Below are 12,680 nucleotides of genomic sequence, written 5' to 3' on the forward strand. Positions count from 1 at the left end.
CACTTGCCCCAGCAAACACACGGTAGTTTGGAGCAGTTCGACTATCTACTTGCCCAATGCAGCTCGCTACAGCAAGTGCCGAAGGAAGCCGACCCTCCAGCTGACGCACTGGCAGAGAGGCTGCCGTTCTCTCGCTGAGAATCCAGCTCCAGTGTTTCCAAGCTCCCCTTGTGCGGTGTTGCGAAATAGAATCCGGAGACAGAGATACCAGACCTCCTTCATTCTAAAACCAAGGTATGGAGCTGATTAGACCCTAAGAGAAATCTTGGTTAGATTCTTGGCAAAAAAACTAAACCTATGATACACCTCACTTACTTCTTCCCTCGTACTAGACTTAGGTTACTTACATCGGGGTAGGCGTATTTTAGAAGCACCAGTTGAGTACTTTTAGTCTTTGTTATTTATGTATGTATTTTATGGCTTAGAAACCATACCATGCTTTTACAGTATTGTTTTATAATACTCTTCTTGCTGTACGTATTATACTTTACAGCCAGTATTACGATTGTAGCAGTTCATTTCTTTTGCATGAGAAAGAAGACTGTTCAATGAACACTTTTATTGAAAACGCCCGTCTCTCTATTTCTCTGCACCTCTAATGAAACGAAGCATGCATGATTGACTGAGTGAAATATCTATCTATTGTTTCCACGACTCTGAAGATACGTTTTATCTTGGGGAAACAAAGTTGTTATGTTTATGCGGTTGTCAGAAACTAATCCCTTCTTGTGTATTCGAGAAAGTTTCTAGTGACCTCTGAGCTAGCTGGCACTCACAATTAAGTCTAATATATTCGATAGAGACCTAGTCAACCTAAGTCCTACGTCACATCTATAGCATATATTATTCCAATGCGCAGAGCCTTTTGGGAATATAGGAACTACACTGCACTTAAACCTGGGAGACTGGCTCAAACCTGGAAATATCCAATACTAATCTGGCTGCTGCATTTTGCAGGTACTGCAACCTTTGTAGATACTGAGATTGGATCCCAATGGGCAGGGCATTGCCATAGTCCAACCTGGACAAGGCTAGTGCTGTAACCAGAGTTTTTAGGGAGTCAGGCAGCCACGGCCAGTGGAGGGAGTTCCGCCTTTCTGCCCCACGGAACTCCCTCCACGGGCTGCGGCTGGAATCAGGTGGTATGAATGGGCGAATTTTCATAATCGTTTTTAGGGTGAACCAGATGGGTGAGGAAAGGGCGTTGATCTGGCTGTTGAATGTCAGTTTATCATCGAAGATCGAAGATGAATCCTAGATTTTTGACTAAGGCACTGGGACTGGGCAGTCACCCAAACAGGTGGGCCACCGTCTAGGTGACCAAAAAGAAAAATCAGAGCCCAGCAGCAATACCACAGTCTTTCCGCCGTTCAATTTTAGAGAGTTAGACTGCAGGGGCCTTTGTTCAACGTCATGTACAAAGGTTCAAATCCTGGAGGGTTCATCCAGCCTTTCATCATCCTGAGGTTGATAAAATGAGTACTATTGAGGTGGGTAACAATAAACATCTGTTATTCAGGGCCAATATACCCTTGGGTGAATGTGCGCTTTATAAATAGACTTGTTATGTTAAGGCCGAGAACAGTCGGTAGCCTACATTAGCAGGCAACTTCTCCCTAGAGAGCAGCATAGGAGTGACATTGAGAGGAAAGCCTTTGCTTTGATTTGGTCCCTGAAGAAGCTGAAGCCCTACCTGCTTTTGACTCATTTCCTGTTTCAAACCGACCACAGGCCTCTCATGTGGTTAATGTAGATGAGGGGAGAGAACCCCAAATTGTTGAGGTAGTCCATTTCCCTACAGGGATGGACTTTGTAGTAGAACACAGATCAGGGAATGACCATACCAATGCAGATAGCCTTTCCAGGTTCTCCCACTTAGACAATGATAAGCACCATGAGGGAAGTTAGTGCTCATCACCTTTCATCAGGGGACAATTGTTGTAAAGTGCCCTCTTTGGATGGTCATTCCCCCACTTTTTGCTGTTAGATGCTGTGTAATTGATCTGAAAGTGTGCCGGGTCTTGTTAACCAGGCCCAGCACCAGTGCTCTTTCTCTCAAACTGTAAATGTGAATTGGTACACCGAATTGGCTAGTAGTTTTACACCCCTGTAAGGACCTAGTATAAGGTACCGGTGGTACCCAGGATAGGGATGAAAATGGGTACCAGGGCTGTAGCAATAATTGTGCCACCCTGAATGACCCGAGTAAAATCGCAATCTGTGAGGAGGAGGTTGAAGCAGGGTCCCGTTTTACCATATAATGTCTCAGCTATTACTTTCCACCTTTGAAGCATGAGAGTCCTGAATGTCCCTGCTAGTCAATAGGTAACAGAGTGCTAAATTGCCCATAGTGCCCTAAGCATTCACTTAAATGGTAGGGCTCATGCTTATCTAAAACTGAAAAATATTACAGATATCTCTCGTGCAAAGGCCACTAACCTCAGTTCACTGAATTTCTCATAAGCAAATCACCAGGCCCCCACCCACCTCTACTGTCCTCTGCGTGCAGAACATCACGAGGTGTAGCAACAACAGGATGCATTTGTCATTTAGGAGAAAACAATAGGGCAAGAATAGGGTGGGGGCTTACTGTAACTTTCCATAGCTACTCACCTGATACTTTTTGTTTGCCTGTGAAACTAAGACGGCCACTTGCCTTATAGTGACAATTACCTTTTCTATGCGCTATGTACATATAAAGAGATACTGCCTTAAAACGTCCGAGAAGTGACGCAAGTTGTTTTTGATAAAATGTCCAATTTTTTGTTATGATTTGTGGTCAAGAACCTGCCAGAGCTAGATCTAAAGCCAGAAGATCTTGCGTTCAACTGTTCCTCATTAAAAATGTATAAAAGGCCACCTATCAGGTAATTCGTTGATCACCTTGTACAGTGAACCTTTGAGTCTCGACGTGGTTAACCTTTTTATTTAGCATTTTCAATTGAGGTTGTTATGCTTCATTGTACTTTGATTTTTTATTTTCTCTCTCTTACTTTGGATTGCCATGATTTTAAACTTACTAGATTGCATGTTTTTGCTCATGATCTGCGATGTGTCTTTGACACTTGTTACTTGCTACATTGCATGGTGTTATCTTTGAATAATGACGTGTTTTTGACATTTACTGTTTAAGCTGTTTCTTGAATAAATGCGGCCACTCTTGACTCACTTCCTGTATTCCACACATGTCTTATTATTTTTATGCAAAAGAAACAATTGATGGACTGAATGCTGGACAATGCAAACATTCACCCCCAGTCACAAGTGATCTGGGTTTAATTCATCATTCTTTTGCTCACCACACCACTCAAGTTTGGAGCCAGCCATATGGAAATCAATCTTGACCCTGTTCCTTGTGGGAACAGTCCAGCCCGAACTGCCAAGCCAGGTCCTCCCTGGACCAGAAACAAGCATCCTGGGACCGGTTTCAGGGCATCACCCTTCATCAGCCAGGCTAGCTTGAATCCAGTGGTGTAGTGAGCATGGGACCCACGTCTGGGCATAGCCTTCCCACTAAGGGCGACATATGCAAAAGAAACAATTGTTGGACGGAATGCTGGACAATGCAAACATTCACCCCCAGTCACAAGGATCTGGGTTTAATCCATCATTCTTTTGCTCACCACACCCCACCAGTTTGGACCCAGCCATATGCAAATCAGTCTTGACCCTGTCCCTGTAGGTAAAGGTTTGGAGTAGCCCAGCAGCACCAGGGCTGGCTCCGGCTCAAGCACACGCCCTGTAATCGCAGCCATTTCTGAAAATACACAATCCCAAAATATCGCAACCCCGGACAGAACCAAGCCAAATGCATGAAGTCAGCCAAATGCTCATTGCAACGCTCGCACCTCAATTCTTCCCTCAGACCATACTTGAAAAGTGTCTCCGGGGTGTAGTAAAGTCTAATGAGATATTTGAAGTGTATCAGTCGGTGTCTACCGTTGAGGGAAACTCTTTTCGTGTTAGTGCACATAACGTCATCAATATCCTTATTCAGATCCCTTTGCCATGCCAAGCGGGACTTTGTAAAATATAGTGTGTTTATAAATTTTAGAAACTAGTCTCGTCGGTGCGTCACTTTTTATAACTAATGAAAGAGCAGTCAGTTCAGGTGGTTCCGCCAAGTCAGTCCCCAAGAGCTGAAGTAGTGCATGTCTGGTCCTATGAAATTGAAACTTGGCTAGAAGAGTGGGTGTGTCCGCACCAACTGTTACGGTGTCCCAAGTTTTTGCTGTGCCTCCCTCATCAAACGCACAACTCCCATGTCCCTTCATGGCGGCAACCAATGACACCACTCCAACGGAGCAAGAGGCGAATAGAGGATAGCCCCAGCCTGCATCTTTAGGAGGTGATGCCAGGCATGGGTGGTCGCATTGATCAAATCTAGAATTCCAGTCCTGCGGTCAGGGGGCGAAAAAGGCAGTGTAGGCAAGGGGCGGGGTAAGCAACCTCCCTTTCAATGCGTAGATGATGGATGTCTGGTGAGCCATGCATTCAGAGGAAAGCATGTGCGCACTACACCGCTCTATAATAAAGATCTAGTTCATGCGCCCCTAGACCCCCCATGTGATATGGTAATGTGAGAATTTGCCATTTAACCCTCCGTCGTATGCCCACCCAGGCTAGTTTTACCAGAATGGTGGTGAGCCGCTTGAAAAAACACACCAGGAAGTACAATTGTGATATTTTTGTAAAAAGGAACAGAGACCTAAGAAGTAAACCATTTTCATTATAGAAATTCTAACTAGGAGGGACAACGGCAAACAAATCCAATTGTCCACGTCCTCTTCAAGTTTGCTTTCCAGTACGCCATGGATTTCCATAAAAACGACCTCCAAGTCAGAGTGCACATGGACACCAAGATAACGCACCAGGTCAGTTGTCCACTGCAGCGAATAATCAGGATCAAATTGAGTTGTGGACGGGGTCAGAGGGAAGATAATATACTTTGACCAATTGACTCGCAGCCCTGAAACCCCCCCAAAGCAGACTATTTCTCGTAAAACAGAGGAAAGGTGTCGTTCAGGATCACGAATATAGAGGAGCGTGTCATCCGTGTATTTCAACACTATAAGTTTGTAGCCCGGTACATGTAGACCTTTATATCTATGTTATTCGCGGAGCGCGCAGGCCAAGGGTTCAGCCACCAGGGCAAAAAGGATCGGGGATGGCAGTCAGCCCTGACGCATACCCCTAGTATTACTGATAGAGTCCGTCATCAGGTCATTGATTTTTATTCTAGCCATAGGTGAACTATACAGTACCCCAGAAACTGTAGAAAGACCTCCCAGCCCCATCCGTAGTAAAACCTGTCTTGTGAAGGACCATTCGACAGAGTAAGGTTTCGACCCGGAACAAGTACTGCCTGTTCGGGTGCTACCAGCATTGGGACCAGAGGGACCAATCTATTAGCCAGGATTTTTGCAAAAAATTTTAGTATCAACATTGAGTAAAGAGAGTGGACGGTAAGAGGAACATTCATCAGGAGGTTTACCCAGCTTAAGTATAGCTACTATTATTGCCTCTCTCATTGTAGGTGGCATCGAACCCGATTCGCACATATCTTCAAATAGGGTAATTAAGGGCCATATGTATCATAGTTCCGTTTTGCGAATTCTAAATAGCGATTTTTAAGGAATCGCTATTTAGAATTCGCAAAACGGTGTGAATGTAAAAAATCGCATTTTTTTTGCGATTCCTTCATCTTCTTTATTTGCGAATTCGCAAGTTGCGAATTCGCAAATAAGGAATAATTTCCCATTCATTCCTATGGGCCAGGAGGCCCATAGGAATGATTGTGAAATGCATTTCATTTTGCGATTCGCAATTTGCTAATCGCAAAATGAGATTGATTTCAAGGGTGCAGGGGTGTCTCAAGGACACCCTGCTGCACCCCTGAAATCAGCATGTGTGTGTGCATATGGCGCACATACAGATGCCACATTTAAAAATGCCAATTTGTGCATTTTTAAAAGAAATCGCAAATTACCACCAATTGAAAGTTGGTGGTAAATTTCGATTTCTTAAGCTTAATTCGCTATATTAAAATGCTTCCTACATAGCATTTAAGGAATCACAAAAATGCGATTCCTTAAATGCTATAGCAAAATAAGGAATCGCAAATTTATGCGATTCCTTATGATGCGATTTTTTAATACATATCAATAAATGCAAAATGGCCTTTTGCGATTCGCAAAGGCCGGAATTCGCCGAATTCCGGCCTTTGCGAATCGAAAAAGCCTTGATACATATGGCCCATAGTGTGGTAACAACAAGTCCAGGTATGTCTTATAGAAGGCTACAGTCAGGCTATCTATCCCCGGGGCACTACGGGACTTCATTAGGCCAAGGCCAGGAGTATCTCCTCTTTCTCCAATGGGCGCATCAAGAATTTGCGTATTAGTCAGCCAGGGCAGCCTAATATATCTTATATATTCCATAATTTGTTCCTCAGTACCTGAACTATGTGAAGCATATGGCAGTGTCATCAGTAGGTATAACACCTTCCGTAGACTTAAGTTCCATTACGGCAGCGTGTCCACGTTGCTCCTTTAATAACTGAGCCAGCACCCTACCCGGATGCTCTCCCTCCCCATATGTGCGAGCAGTGGCGTATTTACCAAGATGCTTCATTTCAGCATCCGCCGTGTCATAGAACTCCTCCAGTTGGATCTTGAACTCATTCAGTACCTCGTCATCTGCGCCTTGTTGCAGTCTCACCTCTAGATTGGTAAATGTGGCCTCCAATTCAGTAAGCCTCTTGAGCAACGCCCTTAGAACCCCTGAGTGCTTGGACATGGTAACTTCAAGTATGTACACCTTGAATGCTTCCCATACCACCTAGAAGGCTTTCCACCGAGCCCACATTTTTATCAAAATAAGTTTCTATCGCTTCAGCTAGCTCTGCCTTGAATTCCTCATCCAACAATGAGTATGGGGTACCTCCAGGTGAAAGGGGGATATAGTCTTCAGGGGGACATCTAGTACCACCAGAACTGGGGAGTGATCTGAAAGCGTGCGGGAAGTACCTTGCATGCTCTCATATGGTCATACAACTGTCCGGAGGCTAACCAGTAGTCGATACGTGTATGTAGATTGTGGTACGCTGAATAATGAGTATATTCCCCTTTGTCAGGGAACCTCTGCCTCCACACATCATGCAAGTCCATTCGCACCATGATACCTGAGAGCGTCTTAGCCACAGGGTTTAGAACAAAAGTTAGGTCACCACCCCAGAGTTGTTGCACCGTCCCAAAACAGCGCACCCTATCAGACAGAGCAGGGTTAAAGTCAGGATTATCATAGTTGGGTCCGTAAACATTAATGATAAGGATGTCCAGTCCCCTCCCCCGACATCTGGATATGACAAATCTGCCATCTATATCCGTAACCAAAGGGTCAAGCGAGAGTGATGTCTTAGGGCGAACCCATGTTAACACCCCACGGGCATGCGTGGTAAAGCCTGCAGCATGTACGAAACCCTTAACTCCCCTACGTTAAAGCACAGGGCTAGTAATTACTAAGTGTGTTTCTTGTAATAAAGCAACGTCATTTTCGTGCCTCGTCAAGTATGCTAAAACCTTATGTAATTTTTTGTGGTCATTTAGACCCCGCACGTTCCATGTCAGAGCCCGAGTAGAACTACTAGCTGTAACATCAGCATGTGGCATCAACCTGTCACTGTTAGCCATAGGAACCTACTACATGTGCTGTGGAAGAATATAGTGAGTAGTGTCCATAAACAATGTCTTGCCATATAAGATCCCAACCCATCCCACCCCCCCCACCCACGCCAGGCAGACCCCAAATGAGCCTAGACCGAAAACTAGTAATCGGATCTCCTGAACCATCCTGAAAAGAAATCAACAGTAAGCATATACAACTCAATCAAAGCAAAATGAGGTCCCTTTCCCCCCTCCCCCAATACTCAATTGTAGTGTGTTTATCTAGGTACCTATATTGATACTCCTATTTCTGACCCTTGTCCGGTTATTAATTCATTAATGTCCATACACCGGCACAGAAACACGTTTTCAGATTAGATCATAGCACATGCTGTCACATTAAGCAAGCACTATCCCTTCAGCTCCCTAGAGAAGCACACCGAGTTCTCAAAACAAATCAAACCTCCAACAGACCTGGGAAATCCCCCGCAGCTATTGTTTTGATTTCGCTCGAGAACTCCTGCAAAGAATGTAAGAACGACCAGTCCTTATGACATTCTTGCTGACGTCTTATGTCCATCCTTACGTCAAACACGGCACCTTTCAGGTATAAATATAACGACGCTGCCCTAAGATAAGACACGGTGGTGACGAGCTTGGAGCAGCGCTACTTGCCGGAGAGCCCAGCTGATGCAGAAAAGCCCACGGACGCTGCCCCTCCCTTTTGACGCGCTGAGAGAGACGCTGCCTTTTCTCCTGCCGAGAAATCCATCCTCCGGCGTTTCCAGCCGCCCTCGTGGGTAACTGGGATATCGAGTCCTGAGACAGAGATACCAACCCTCCAGCCTTCTAAATCCCAGGTACTGAACTGACTAACCCCTTACAGAGAATTCTTGAGTCAGATTCTTGGCAAAACAAACTTAACTTAAACTGCTACTTACTTACTCCCTCCCAAGTATTAGGCTTAGGTCAGGTACACCGGGGTAGGCGTAGTTAGAAGCACCAGTTGAGTACGATTAGTCAATGTATATATGTATGTATATCTTTTATCCATTTTAAGTATCATATGGCTAAGAAACCATATAAATGCTTTTACAGTATTATTTTATAATTCTGTTTTTACTGTATGCACTTTACTTAACTATAAGTATTGCAATAATAGCGATTCGTTTCTCTTGTATGAGAAAAGAGACTGATCAATAAATAACATCTTTTATTGAACCACGCCCATCTCTTATTTCTCTACAACCTGGTGAAACTAAGAATGCACGTACTGACTGAGTAAAATAGTTGCCTTTTGTTTTCACACGACTCTAGAGATATACTCTTGATTAGGGGAGAGCAAAGTTGTCATGTTCTATGGTTGTCAGAAACTAAATCCCTTCTTGTCTATCCAGGGAGGTTAAACTCCTCCTTGCCTATTCGAGAAAGTTTCTAGTGAACTCTGAGCTAGCTGGCACACATAACTTTAAGTCTAATATCGTCAGTAGAAGACCTAGTTAACCACAGTCCTACGTCTATACTATTGAAGATATTATTCCAATGCGCAGAGCCTATTGGGATAATAGGAACTACAATACATGGCGCCCAACGGTTTGGATAGGTGATAAATCTAACGCAAGACATTAGAGTAACTAAGTCGTGCTTTTTCACACAGACCCTTTTTTCCATAAAACTCGAAAGACGTCTGGAGTGGGTGAAAGGTGAAATCCGCCAAACTTAGTAGGAGGAGACTCCTATGTATGGTTTTTGGTTTTTTTCAACGTTGAAGGATACAGTGTTCCAAAATATTGTGCATCTAATCTTTGTTTCCGTGGAAACCTGATCTGCAACAAAACTCTTCTTGGCAGTAAAATGTCAGAAACTGAAGAAGATAGGGAGGCAGCTAGAATAGCAGCTCAACTCCTAGAGGAAGACACAAGTCTCCTACAGCAAGACCCGGGTGCAATACTCATACCGGTCAGCATAGGAAAAACTATAACTTTAAAACTTATAGAAAATGGACTAACACCGAGAGGTGGTACAGTCATATTCGTAATTGAGGCACACGAATATCGGCAGACAGAGGTATTCTATTCATGGATACATTTTCCAGCAGCAAATGCTGTAACAAAGGAGTTCCATTATTACAAAATAGAGGAACCTCCGGATGAGTACACCCCTTTCGAGGAGGTGGAAATACCACTCAAATACCAAGAGCACCTGCTCTGGTTTAAAGGCGCCCTAAAACATAATGACCACATCACCAGGCTCGGTCCACTAGGTAGACCAGGAGCAACGTGGCCGGTTCTAGCCGGATACACACCACATCCAGACATTGAAAACATGTCAATATCAGAACTTTTAACACAGTTAAAACAACTGATTAAAATACACAGACAACTAGTCCAATATGTAATGCGGACTTCAACAGTCCAACCAGCTATTAAAATTCCACAGCTGACCCCTCATCAGGGGAACACAAATAAAATCACACCACAGAACATACAGTCCTGTCTAGGTAAAGTACCCATTAAACGGGAACAAATTCCATTCTGGTTAGCACAAAAAATCACTCAAATAGAGGCGGTATTTCCAGACACCACCCCTGTGGAGAAACACAGAATTCACTCTATCTGTCTCCCAATGGGGATCGCACCACATGTGGAGGACTGTGACACTTGGGGTACAGTCTTTGCTTCCATTTACACAAAAACACATGGTGTTCTGTCCATGGCGATAATACCAGAGGTGCTAAAACAGATTCAAAATGAATACGGTCCAGAACCTGCTTTAACTCTGGGTATGAAATTACTGAAAGACTTCAAGCAGGTCTCGGCAATATTACTAGCAAACATAAAATGGGAAGCAGCAAATGTGGCGATCCGCCAAAGATTGAAGGAAACAGATATAGCAGACCAACCATTTGAACTTGCCAGAATCATAGAAAAATCCTATGAAGAACTAGGAAGAGATAGTTTGGGTGGGAAACCAGTGAAACCCCAACTAATAGAAAATCCTGAAAAAGTATTTATTAAAAATAATCTAAACACTTCAAAAAAGAACTGGGATGGAAATAAACAATCCACTCCCAAAGAAAAAAGATTCCAGTCCAGAGGAAGGTCTCCTCGGCGGAGAGAAAGATCTCCGGCCAAGGAAACAAGTCTCCCCAGAGGGAGCCCTCTGAGGAAAAATACAACCTTAGAAATAGGGATAATTTGAAGAAACCTGATAGATATCAAGATATTGATACACGTCCCTCTCGATCTTTTCAGACTTCCTCGCAGAAATCGGAAAGAAGAGGCCGGTCAGAACACAGGGAAGAGCACGTCAAGTCCAAAGACAAAGAACCTGCTCATCAAAATAAAAAGTTACAATTTCCAAAGAAGAAGGTAGCCAGCATTAAAATAATCAAACATGCCGAGGATCCTGAGGACTCAGCTGAAAAACAGAGAGTGGGCTCAGACAATGCTAGACAGCGCAGCAGAAGTGAGCATAGCTCGCAAGATCCTGATGAATCATCTGGAGACAGTGGACACGAATGAGTACATTCAGGTGGAAACTGCAGATACCAGAGTTAGCAAACCTCATAAAATATATGAAATAACCTTACGTATAGAGGGAGATAAGACTAGCAAAATAAGGGGTCTATTTTGGGATAATCTCTCCAAGGGCTATGACATCCTTCTAGCTGAAAAAGACTGGCCACCAGAGTTTGTCAGGGAGTGCCCTCATGGCGAAGAAATGATTATGCCTGCCTTATCAAATCATATTCCAATTCATAAAAAATATACACTTGCAAGAAAGTGGGCAGTAGCCCAGGCTCCTGCACTATATAAAAATCATGTGGGATGGGATGAGGACTCTTCTCCTCACAAAATCCAGTTAAAATCTCAACCGACTGCACAAAGGCAGTACCCAATTAAGCAAGAAGCTAAAAAACAGGTCAGGGAGATCTTAGATCAACTTGAATACCAGGGGGTGATTGAAACATGCACCTCACAAATGAACAATCCTTTGTTTCCTGTCTCCAAACCAGATGATTCATATCATCTAGTTTTGGACTACAGACACCTTAACTCATGCTGCAAAACATTTGCAGTACCAAACTCACACAGTGCAGCACTAATGAATAGCATAGTGCGCAAAAAATACAAAACAACATTAGACATCTCTAATGGATTCTTTTGTCAAAATATAGCACCAGAAAGCAGATATTTGACCGCTTTCTCAATAAATGGCTCGCAGAAAATTTCTGTCGTTTGCCCCAAGGGTTCAAGAACAGCCCAGGATTATTTTCAGCGAGGGTAACAGAGTTACTACAAATATATGATGATGAGGCATTATCTTATGTCGATGACATCTATCTAACAGACGATGACTTGGATACTCACTTGAAAAGAGTGAACACCATAATACTTGGGTTCGCAGCAGAGGGTTACAAATTCAACTTCAAGAAGTCAAGAATTGCCCATCTGACTGTCCTATTTTTAGGATATGAATTATCAAGTGAAGGCAAAAGCCTGGCTGACAATTTCCTAGAGAAATGTGCTGTAATCCAAGCACCTAGAACACTGAAAAACTTGCAATCAATTCTAGGTTTCCTGAATTTCGGAAAAACTTACATTATAAACTATGCAGAGAGGGTTAAACCTCTCTATGATCTAATAAAACCAGATTTTAAAAGAATCAATTGGACTCAAAAACACACGGAAATTTTGAGATCTTTACAAACAGACATGTTAGTTAAAACAAAACTGCAAACACGCGATAACACACGCAACCTTGTGATTCGAGTCATCCCAGGAAGATGCGGACACAGAAGCTGAAAAAACATTCAGCATTAAGGAAAACATTGTTCACGCGGTTCAAACAGCTGTAGCAAGAGAAAGATACCAAGCTGACGGCAGACAGATTACAGTCAGAACAGCAGAATCAGCCTTTGAGGCATTAACAACCCCATGTAATTTACCTACTATGGCACTAAATCCAAGATGGATACAATGGGAAGATTCTCTTGCTACAGACGGGGTGAAA

Source organism: Lissotriton helveticus, chromosome 2_1, assembly GCF_964261635.1.
Source record: "Lissotriton helveticus chromosome 2_1, aLisHel1.1, whole genome shotgun sequence".
In the NCBI taxonomy this organism is placed as follows: Eukaryota; Metazoa; Chordata; class Amphibia; order Caudata; family Salamandridae; genus Lissotriton; species Lissotriton helveticus.